The sequence below is a fragment of the Pongo abelii genome, chromosome 8 (assembly GCF_028885655.2).
Source record: "Pongo abelii isolate AG06213 chromosome 8, NHGRI_mPonAbe1-v2.0_pri, whole genome shotgun sequence".
NCBI classification, from domain to species: Eukaryota; Metazoa; Chordata; class Mammalia; order Primates; family Hominidae; genus Pongo; species Pongo abelii.
Window position 1 is genome coordinate 70,935,854 of NC_071993.2, and position 12,514 is coordinate 70,948,367.

The window sequence follows — 12,514 nt, forward strand, 5'->3', positions numbered from 1 at the left end:
GTGACAGAGTGACTGTCTCAAAAAAGAAAAAAAAAATTACGATAATGGTACTTAAGACTTTCTCCTGTTAAGAAATATGGTGCTCTTTCCCTAAGTGGCCTGAGGTAATCTGAAAATGGTTCGCTATTCACTTGACCTGGAGAACCCCACGAAATCATGCAAATCAAGAGGTTCCAATCTTCGTGTTCACTTTAAGAACACTCGTGAAACTGCTCAGGCCATCAAGGGTATGTATATACGAAAAGCCATGAAGTATCTGAAAGATGTCACTTTACAGAAACAGTGCATACCATTCCGACATTACAATGGTGGAGTTGGCAGGTGTGCGCAGGCGAAGCAGTGGGGCTGGACACAAGGTCGGTGGCCCAAAAAGAGTGCTGAATTTTTGCTGCACATGCTTAAAAACACAGAGAGTAATGCTGAACTTAAGGGTTTAGATGTAGATTCTCTGGTCATTGAGCATATCCAAGTGAACAAAGCACCTTAAGATGCGCCGCCGGACCTACAGAGCTCATGGATTAACCCATACATGAGTTCTCCCTGCCACATTGAGATGATCCTTACTGAAAAGGAACAGATTGTTCCTAAACCAGAAGAGGAGGTTGCCCAGAAGAAACTGAAGAAACAAAAAATTACGGCACGGGGGTAAATTCAGCATTAAAATAAATGTAATTAAAAGGAAAAAAAAGAAATATGGTAATACAAAGCTGTGAGCTTAATGAAGTATGTTAATTGATGCTTTAGACTATTTACATTACTTATGGTGAATCCTAGTTCACACAAGGGTTCTTTATACTTTATGCAGTATTTAAATACTGAAGGAAGAATTTGGTTTGATTCTCTGGGAAAGTAGGTATTTTTACCTATTTTTAAAGTGAACTCTGAAGTTCCTTTCTTCTGACTAGCCTTTGTTCCAACATAAGTATTTTAGAAATATGGAGAATATAAGTTCAGCACTTTGATCCACTCAGATTTTGTGACCATTGATGATTTTAAAAAAATTTTTTTAGTAAAGTGGATGGAAGCAGAAAATTCAAAAATGTAGACATAATATAGGGGTTCAAAGGATGGAAAATACTGTTTATTGCCATGTGTGTTATAGAAAGTAGAATACAAGTATCTTTGAGAAGGAAATTACGTATTCCATAATCTTACAAATTTCATACTCAACTTGGAACCCCACGTGGGAATTATTAAACTCTTTCAGAATTAGATCATACAGAACCCTTTAAAGTTTTGTAATTACCAATGATTTTTCTTTCCAAATGAAAACGGAAAAATCCAATATGAAGCTTTTAGTTCCATTACTGCAATTCTGTGTTTCTTTTAATGCTGAACTTTCACATAAGGGAGGGCTGGAACTACCCTGGAAAATGTGGAAACTGTGGTTTCCTCACCAACCCTAAGCCTTTCCTTCCATATTGGAAGTTTCATCATTCGTTAACTAACTTTTATTCTCATTAACTTTAAATAGGGAGTTATCACCAATATGGAGTTAACTGAAGTATCCACCAGAACATCTTAACAGTGGGGTAAGCAAATGTGATAACTAGGTGGTAATAACCTAGTAATATTATAAAAAGAGCAATGAACTGACTTTAGGATTCTTTGGAAAGCTGAATGGTAAATGCAGTAATAAAAGAAGCAATCATCTACCTCAGTGAAATTATAATAAAATGGTTATTGGGCAGGCATGGTGGCTCATGCCTGTAATCCCAGCACTTTGGGAGGCCGAGGCAGGTGGATCACCTGAGGTCAGGAGTTTGAGACCAGCCTGGCCAACATGTTGAAACCCCGTCTTTACTAAAAATACAAAAAATTAGCCGGGCATGGTGGCAGGTGCCCATAATCCCAGCTACTCAGGAGGCTGAGGTGGGAGAATCACTTGAACCTGGGAGGCAGAGGTTGCCGTGAGCTGAGATCGCGCCAGTGTACTCCAGCCTGGGCGACAGAGCAAGACTCCATCTCAAAAAAAAAAAAAAAAAAAAAATCATTATTACAGTGTGAGAGAGTGGAGAAGTTACAAATAGTAAACCAACACACATATAATTTATAAATTAATATATGTGTGTGTATATAAGTGAAGTCTTACTGCTGCTTAAAAGAATCTTAAGTATCTTTACATAGCCATGTGTTGACTGCTATACATAACTTCCATACCACTGAAGTCCATATAACTGAAAAATGAACAGCTTATATGCAGAGCCTAATGGGCTAAACTACTGAATGACTGGATTGCTGTTAAGAAATTTATAGGCTGGGCACAGTGGTGTATGCCTATAATCCCAGCACATTGGGAGGCCAAGGTGGGAGGATCTCTTGAACCCAGGAATTTGAGACCTGCCTGAGCAACATAGCAAGACCCTATCTCTGCTAAAAATCAAAAAGTTACCCAGATGTGGTGGCATATGCCTGTGGTCCCAGCTGCTGAGCAGGCTGAGGTGGGAGGATCCCTTGAGCCTGGAGGTCAAGGCTGCAGTGAGCTGTGCTTGTGCCACTATACTCAAGCCTGGGCAACAGAGCAAGACCCTGTCTCAAAAAAAAAAAAAAAGTGATATTAAAACACATACACACACCAAATTATGATTAAGTAATTATAAATCACTTGAACAGACAGAATTAATGAAATAAAGATTGCTAGGAGAAAGCAGAATGGGAAAAATGATATCTTAATCCAGATAGCCAGCAACACAAGGACCAATCTCTTCTCTTGGCAGTGCTTATTTTTACTATAGTAAAAGTTAGTGTTTTAGAGGGAACAATATTGGGTAACTTAGACAAAAAGGAATGAGTTAATAGAGTACCATAAATTACCAGATTTATCAGAATAAAATTTCAAAATCCTGTGCTCCTAATGTCCTTGGATATTATTCAACCACTTTAATGATGTTTTGCAAAATTAACTGTAGTAGACCTGTAAAGGTCTTTGGCTGCCTACTTTCTTAAATTTGAGGACTATAAAGTTTACTTTCTGTGTAAATGTAGCCTTAAGTTAAATATAAATTTCTACTCAGGAAAACTGATAAGAATGCCTTACTGTAAATAACTTATATACAAGCAGATGTTAAGTAAAAGGAGTAACCAAAAGGAGTGGAAGTCCTCCATCATCTGCTTTTGAGGTCTTGTTGAACTTTCATTGTAGCACTGTTCTGTTGAAATTAGTTATGTGTTGCTTAATGAGAGGAAAATGCATCATCATTAGAAGATTGTTGTTGTGGGAACATCATAGAGTGTACTTACACAAACTTAGATGGTATAGTCTGCTACATACCTAGGCTATATGATACAGCCTATTGCTCCTAGGCTACAAACCTATACAGCATGTTATTGTACTGAGTACTGTAACCAATTATAACACAAAGCTAACAATGTATGTATCTAAACGTAGAAAAAGGTACAGTATAGAGTATTAATCTTACAAGACCACCACCAGGTAAGCAGTCTGTCACTGACTGAAATGTTAGGTGGCACATGACTGTAGTGTTATATACAAAGCAGGATAATCACATAAGAAATAAGCTCTAAAATCTGAAAAAGGAAAATTTCTCAAATTTTGTCAGTTGGTCTTTTCAATTCATAATAGGCTTCTTTCTAAAAGAAATCTGTTTTAGGCTAAGCACTTCAAATTCGGAATAGAACATTTTAAATATAGATTGATGTACACTTTTACATTTCAGTGCTTTTTGGGAGAAGGATTGTGTTTCAAGTTAGAAAAGGCATTCACGTAAGTCCAACAAAGAGTCAGAATTATCGTAATATCTACTTTAATAAGTATAGTTGAACTCCATTTCAATGTGGGTTTTACACAGGTTTTGATGTATCATGAGTCATATATAAAATAACTACGTATGGTTAACTTATAATAAAAATCTCATCTTTTGATACATGCATGATAAATCATTGTTAAGTCTGAGAAGACAAAATAACTTACATAACAGTTGAATTTAGTTATGTTCTATTTTTACTTTGCTTTTAAAAGGCAAAAAAGTGAGGTTCTGTTACGTGAAACACCTTTTGACTTATGAGATAGAAAAAAAGTAGTCCTTACTAAAAATAATCAGTGCTATCTTTCCCATGTTCTTTTCTTATTTCTGCAACTATGGAGAAAATAGTCTATGAAAAGTTCAAGTAAGGTAATATTAAAAGTGCTCTGAAACAGTGCTAGTCAGTGTGGCTTATAGATGAGCTGCCACGGGGTTTCTTGTCCACAAAGGCGTTTATATCAAAATAAAAATAAACTACATCAGTAAGTACCTCCTTCATTTAATTCAGTTGACTTTTTGTAGCAAGTCTTTCTAGATGAAGAAAGCAGTGTTATTTACATTATAGTATAAACTTCTAATCTCAGTGTAAACCAGAACTTTTCAGTAGTGTTGCTCAATTCCCTCCCTTGAACTGGAGGGAATAGAGCAGAACTTATTTCCAGCATTCTAACTCATCTGGGGGCTTCTTGAAAGAGTGTCTGTTTCACTTAACAGAGCACTCACATGGGGAAAGGCAGCATTTCTGGGAAAAGCTGCACAACTTGAAGCTGTCACCTCAGGCTGCTCCCAAGGCTGAGAACACGCCTGCTAATTAGTGAAGGAAGGTTGTCCTTATCATGGAACCAGTCTGCAAAAACTGGGAGAGATGATTTTTTTTTTAATTCCCATTTTTCCAGCAGAAAACCACAAGGCAAAAACAGGAAAACGCCCACTCAAAGGGAGAAACGGTGACAGAAACTGTCTCTGAAGAAACACAGGTATTAAATACTTAGAACACCTGTCTTAAGTATGGTCAATAAGCTAAAGGAAAACATGGACCTAGAACCAGAAGAAGTCAGGAAAATATATGAACAAAATGAGAATATCAACAAAGAGACAGAAAAGGAACAAAACGAATTCTGGAGCTGAAATATACAATACCTGAGTTGAAAAATTCACTTCAACATCAGGCTAGAATTCAGATTAGATTGTTTTGACATTAAGATGTAATCCTCATAACTGCAAAGAAAATATGTATAGAATATAGACAAAAGGAAAAGGGTATCAAAAATATGTTACTACGAAAAGAAAAAAGGGTAGGGGGAGCCAGTAATGAGGCCAAAAAAAAAAAAAAAAAAAAAGCTGCCAGGGGCAGTGGCTTACACCTGTTATCAACACTTTGGGAAGCTGAAGCAGGAAGATTGCTTGAGACCAGGAGTTCAAGACTAGCCTGGGCAACATAGATGCCATCTTTTCAAAAAATTAGCTAGGCGTGGTGGTACATGCCTAGTCACAGCTATTCTGGAGGCTGATGCGGGAGAATTGCTTGAGCCTGGGAGGTCAAGGCTGCAGTGAGTTGTGCTTGTGCCACTGCATGCCAGCCTGGGCAAGAGAGCAAGATCCTGTCTGAAAAAAAAGAAATCTTAAGACATGAAAACAAAATGGCAAAATTCTTTCCCATCAGTGACTAAATGGATTAAACCTTGTGATCAAAAGATACACATTGGCATAATGCATCAAAAAAAAAAAAGAGCTAACTAGATGCTGTCAATAAGAGACTCACTTTAGATCTAGAGACACAGGTTCAATGTAAAGGGATGGAAAAACATATTCCCTGTGGAAATCCCAATGAGGGTGCTATGGTTTTGCGTGTGGTTTGTCCCCACCAAAACTCATGTTTAAATTTAATTGCCAATGTAATGGTTTTGGGAGCCTGGGCCTTAAGAGATAATTAAGATGGATTAATGTCTTTCCCATGAGACTGGGTTAGTCGAGACTCTTGCAAGAGTATGTTGTCATTAAGTGGGTCATCCTCTTTTGTCCTGTCTCTTTTATATACACTTCTTTCCCCTTCTACTTTTCCACCCTGTTATGAAGCACCATGAGGCCCTCACCAGATGCCACCACCATGCCCTTGTAATTCCCAGCTTCCAGAACTGTAAGCCCAGTAAATTTCCTTATAAATTACCCAGTTTTAGGTATTCTGTTACAGCTACAGAAAAGACTAAGAAGATTTTTGCAGAAATAGGAAAATCCATCCTAAAATAAGGAATCTCAAGGGATTCTGAATTGCCAACAATCTTGGTAAAGAATAATATTGGAGGTCTCACATGTGCTGATTTCAAAACTTACAACAAAGCTACAGTAATCAAAACTGGTACTGGCATAAAGACACATAGACAGATTAGAGAGCCCAGAAATACTTGTAATTCAATAGCAAAACAATTAAAAATGGGCAAAGGACTTGAATAGGCATTTCTCCAAAGAAGATACGCAAACATACAATAAACACATGAAAAGATGCTCAACATCATTAGTCATTAGGAAAATGCAAATCAAAACTATAATACCACGTCAGGATTACTATTATTAAAAAATAGATAATAACAAGTGTTGGCTAGAATGTCGAAAAATTGGAAGGTTTCCATTACTAGGGGGATTGTAAAATGGTGCAGGCACTGTGGAAAGTGGCATGACAGCTTCTCAAAAAATTATACAGTTAACATATGATCCAGCAGTTCCACCTCTGGAATTGTATACCCCAAAGAAATGAAAACAGGGACTCAAAGAAGTATTTGCACATCATGTGCATAGTAGCATTATTCACAGGAACTGTAAGTGGATGCAGTTAAGTTGTACATAGGTGAATGGATACATGTTGTGTATACACATATATAATACAATGTTGTTCAGCTAAAAGAGGAAGGAAATTCTAACGTTTCTTTAACATGCATAAACCTTAAAGACATGCTAAGTGAAATAAGCCAAACACAAAAGGACAAATATTGTATGATTCCACTTATATGATGTGCCCAGAGTAATTGAATTCATAGAAACAGAAAGGAGAATGATGTTTACCTCGGGGGAGGGGGAGGGGGATTGTGAGTATTTAATGGGTACAGTTTCAGTTGGGGAAAATGAAAAAGTTCTGAAGACAGATGATGGTGATGGTTGCATAACAATGTAAATATACTAAAAGCCACAAAACCGTACACTTTAAAATGGTTAAACTGATAAATTTTACGTTATACATTTTATTGTGATTATAATATGTACATACATAAATTCTGTTTTTTTGTTGTGATTATGTATAATTTTATTGTGATTGTGTATGGATACATATAATCCCAATAAAATATGTATCCAAACATAATCGCAATAAAAATATACATACATAATCACAATAAAAAATCAGAATTACAGTGTGGTCCTGCAATTCTGCTTTTCAATGTATACCCTACATAATTGAAAGCATGGACTTGAAAATATATTTTGTACATCCATGTTTGTAGCAGCATTATTCACAATAGCCAAAAAGTGGAAGCCACCCAAGTGTCCATCTACAGATGAGATTAGCAAAAATCTTAAAGGTGAAAAACAGGATAATTTTTTTTTAAAAAAAGTAAAAGACCTCAAAGAGACAGACATTGAAAATAAGCAAAGGCAGCCTGGGCAACATGGTGAAACCCCATCTCTACAAAAAACTAGCTGGATGTGGGTGGCGCATGCCTGTAGTCCCAGCTACTTGGGAGGCTGAGGTGGGAGTCACCTGAGGTGAGGAGATTGAGGCTGCAGTGAGCTATGATCACAGCATTGCACTCCAGCCCCAGGCTGGTTGATGGAGTGAGACCCTCCAATGGGTCTCAAAAAAAAAAAAAAGATTTAACATACAGATAATGGAAGTCCAAAACAAAACCAAGGAAAAGAGCAAAGTTTTAAAATTATATTTTAAGAAAACTTTCCTAAAATAACAGTGTTTAAAAACCAAATATTGAAGAGCATATTATATATGTGAGAATATTGAGTCAGAATGACCCACATGAATTGATTCTTACAAAATTACCAGATATTAAAGAGGAGGAAAATTCTCTGGGAATTTAGGCAATAAAAGCACGTGACTGGGCCAGGCACGGTGGCTCACACCTGTAATTCCAGCTCTTTGGGAGGCCGAGGTGGGGGGATCATTTGAGGCCAGGAGTTCAACACCAGCCTGGCCAACATGGTGAAACCCTGTCTCTACTAAAAACACAAAAAATAAGCTGAGCATAGTGGCAGACACCTGTAATCCCAGCTACTCAGGAGGCTGAGGCAGGAAATTGGCTTGAACCCAGAAGACAGAGGTTGCAGTGAGCTGAGATCACACCAGTGCACTCCAGCCTGGGAGACAGAGTGAGATTCCGTCTCAAAAAAAAAAAAAAAAAAAAAAAAGCACATGACTTATAAGGAAGAGAAAATTAGATTATCAGATATTGACAGCAATACTTTATTCCAGAAGAAAAATGGATTAATATGTTTAAGATAATCAAGGAAATATGAAGAATTTTATATCCAGCATAACTAACCTTTAATATAAAGCATACAGACAAATCTATTAACATGCAGGAATTCAGAAAATATTCTTCCTATAATCCCTTTCCAAGGAATCTACTAAAGATTGAGCTTCAGACACTCAAATGGAAATTATGAAATAGATGTGAAAGACAATGAGAGCACTCACTAGTTATCAAATCTTAATGTTTTTGGTATTATACCATAAACATTACTTAACATAAACTGAATGTTTATAGTAAAAAAAAATTTTAAATTTGTGTATTCTATTAGAAAAACCCAAAGTAGGTTGAAAATAAGCAGTGCTTTGCTGAAAGTTCACAACACTAAATATCCATGTTAGAAGAAACATTCAAAATTATTTCTCTAAGTTTCCACCTTATGAAGCTAGAAAAACCACATAATGGAATGTTATTTGACTATAAAAAGAAGTGAAGAAATAAGGTAGTCGTCGTGGACCATGCAGTGAATGATTCCTTATATATGAGATGTCTAGAAAAGGCAAATCTATAGAAACAAAGTAGTTAATGGTAGCCTTGGAATGGAGGAGGGAAATTGGGAGATGATAGCTAAGGGGTATAAGGTTTCTTTTTAGGATAATGAAGATGTTTTAAAATGGTGATGGTAGATGCACAGTTCTGTGAATATACTAAAAGCCATTGAATTATATACATTAAGCTGGTAAGTTATATGGTAGGTGAATTACATATAAATAAAGCTATCTTTTAAAAGCTAGAAAAAGATCAAATTAAACCCAAAGTAAGCAGAAAGATGGTGACAAAGTTAAGAACAGAAATGAAAGAAATTGAAAATGGATAAACCATAGAGAAATGAAACCAAAAGTTGATTTATTTTTTTCAAGACAGGGTCTTGCTATGTTGCCCAGCCTAGCCTCGAACTTGTGGGCTCAAGTGGTCCCTCTGTCTCAGCCTCCTGAGTAGCTGGGACTACAGTAAAACTTGATTTCATAAATAGATTAATATAATTGACAAACTTCTAGCTAAACTGGTAAGGAACAGAGAGAAGAAACAAATTGCCAGTATCTGGCATGGAAAAAGGGACATTACTACAGAGTCTACAGACATTAAAAGGATAATAATGGAATTTTTTAAAAAATAAGAGCACTTCTTTTATTTTTATTTTTTTATAGAGATGGGGTTTTATTATGTTGCCCAGGCTGGTCTCAAGTTCCTGGGCTCAAAGAGATCTGTCCACCTCCACCTCCCAAAGTGCTGGGATTACAGGTGTGAGCCACTGTACCCAGGCAATAATGGAATATTATTAACATATTTATGCCAATAAATTTGACAACTTATATAAAATGTACAGTTCTTGAAATAATTACAAAGTCCATATACAAATTTACTCACAAAGAAAGTCTGAATAGCCTCACATCAAGTAAAGAAATTAATAATTTAAAATATTACCACAGAGCAAAGTTGAGGCCTAGATGACTTTACTGGTGAATTCTATCAAACATGTTGAATACCCATTCTATAGAAACCGATTCAGAAAATAGAGAATGGAAAGCTTCCCACTCACTTTAAGAGATGAGCATTACATTAATACCAAAACCAAAAACATTCAAAGGAAAAAAAACTACCAATCAATATTTCTCACGATCACAGATGCAAAATACCTTAAAAAAATATTAGTGGCCGGGCGTGGTGGCTCATTCCTGTAATCCCAGCACTTTGGGAGGCCGAGGCGGGCGGATCACCTGAGGTCAGGAGTTTGAGACCAACCTGGCCAACATGGTGAAACTCCATCTCTACTAAAACAATACAAAAATTAGCCAGGTGTGATGGTGGGTGCCTGTAATCCCAGCTACTCGGGAGGCTGAGGCAGGAGAATTGCTTGAACCCAGGAGGTGGAGTGTGCAGTGAGCTGAGATTGCACCACTGTACTCCAGCCTGGGCAACAGGAGGAGACCCTGTTTCAACAAAAATAAATAAATAAAATATTAGCAAGTCTAGTCCAACAATAAACAAATGACTAAGTTGTATTTATCTCAGGCATACAAGATTGGTTTAACATTTAAAATTCAACCTGTGTGATTTACCATAGTGCCAGGAAAAAAAAAGGAGAAAAAAAATACATGATTACTTCAATAGAGGCAGATAAATAATTTGGCAAAATTAAATATTGTTCATTTTTTTATTATACTTTAAGTTCTAGGGTACATGTGCACGATGTGCAGGTTTGATACATAGGTAAACATATGCCATGTTGGTTTGCTGCACCCATCAACTTATCATTTACATTAGGTATTTCTCCTAATACTATCCCTCCCCCAGCCCCCCACCCTCCGATAGGCCCCGGTGTGTGATATTCCCCACCCTGTGTCCAAGTGATCTCATTGTTCACTTCCCACCTATGAGTGAGAACATGCGGTGTTTGGTTTTCTGTCCTTGTGATAGTTTGCTGAGAATGATGGTTTCCAGCTTCATCCATGTCCCTGCAAAGGACATTAACTCATCCTTTATGGCTGCATAGTATTCCATGGTGTATATGTGCCACATTTTCTTAATCCAGTCTATCATTGATGGCCATTTGGGTTGGTTCCAAGTCTTTGCCATTGTGAATGGTGCTGCAATAAACATATGTGTGCATGTGTCTTTATAATAGCATGATTTATAATCCTTTGGTTATATACCCAGTAATGGGATTGCTGGGTCAAATGATACTTCTGGTTCTAGATCCTTGAGTAATCACCACACTGTCTTCCACAATGGTTGAACTAATTTACACTCCCACCAACAGTGTAAAAGTGTTCCTATTTCTCCACATCCTCTCGAGCATCTGTTGTTTCCTGACTTTTTAATGATTGCCATTCTAACTGGCATGAGATGGTGTCGCATTGTGGTTTTGCTTCACATTTCTCTTATGACCAGTGATGATGAGCATTTTTTCATGTGTCTGTTGGCTGCATAAATGTCTTCTTTTGAGAAGTGTGTGTTCATATCCTTTGCCCACTTTTTGATGGGGTTTTTTGTTTTTTTCTTGTAAATTTGTTTAAGTTCTTTGTAGATTCTGGATATTAGCCGTTTGTCAGATGGGTAGATTGCAAAAATTTTCTCCCATTCTGTAGGTTGTCTGTTCACTCTGATGGTAGTTTCTTTTGCCATGCAGAAGCTTTTTAGTTTAATTAGATCCCATTTGTGTATTTTGGCTTTTGTTGCCATTGCTTTTGGTGTTTTAGTCATGAAGTCCTTGCCCATGCCTATGTCCTGAATGGTATTGCCTAGGTTTTCTTCTAGGGTTCTTATGGTTTTAGGTCTAACATTTAAGTCTTTAATCCATCTTGAATTAATATTTGTATAAGGTGTAAGGAAGGGATCCAGTTTCAGCTTTCTACATATGGCTAGCCAGTTTTCCCAGCACCATTTATTAAATAGGGAATCCTTTCCCCATTTCTTGTTTTTGTCAGGTTTGTCAAAGATCAGATGGTTGTAGATGTGTGTTGTTATTTCTGAGGCCTCTGTTCTGTTCCATTAGTCTATCTCTGTTTTGGTACCAGTACCATGCTATTTTGGTTACTGTAGCCTTGTAGTATAGTTTGAAGTCAGGTAGCATGATGCCTCTAGCTTTGTTCTTTTGGCTTCGTATTGTCTTGGCTATGTGGGCTCTTTTTTGGTTCCATATGAACTTTAAAGTAGATTTTTCCAATTCTGTGAAGAAAGTCATTGGTAGCTTGATGGGGATGGCATTGAATCTATAAATTACTTTAGGCAGTATGGCCATTTTCAGGATATTGATTCTTCCTATCCATGAGCATGGAATGTTCTTCCATTTGTTTGTGTCCTCTTATTTCGTTGAGCAGTGGTTTGTAGTTCTCCTTGAAGAGGTCCTTCACATCCCTTGTGAGTTGGATTCCTAGGTATTTTATTCTCTTTGTAGCAATTGTGAATGGGAGTTCACTCATGATTTGGCTGTTAGTCTGTTATTGGTGAATAGGAATGCTTGTGATTTTTGCACATTGATTTTGTATCTGGAGACTTTGCAGAAGTTGCTTATCAGCTTAAGGAGATTTTGGGCTGAGACAATGGGGTTTTCTAAATATACAATCATGTCATCTGCAAACAGGGACAATTTGACTTCCTGTTTTCCTAATTGAATACCCTTTATTTCTTTCTCTTGCCTGATTGCCCTGGCCAGAACTTCCAACACTATGTTGAATAGGAGTGGTGAGGGAGGGCATCCTTGTCTTGTGCCCGTTTTCA

General features: G+C 37.0%; 1 pseudogene; it reads left to right on the forward strand.

Annotated features, from left to right (window-relative positions):
* The first annotated feature begins 12 nt into the window (after window positions 1–12).
* Window positions 13–9,162, forward strand: LOC129048456 (large ribosomal subunit protein uL22-like; annotated as a pseudogene).
* Window positions 9,163–12,514: the final 3,352 nt, after the last annotated feature.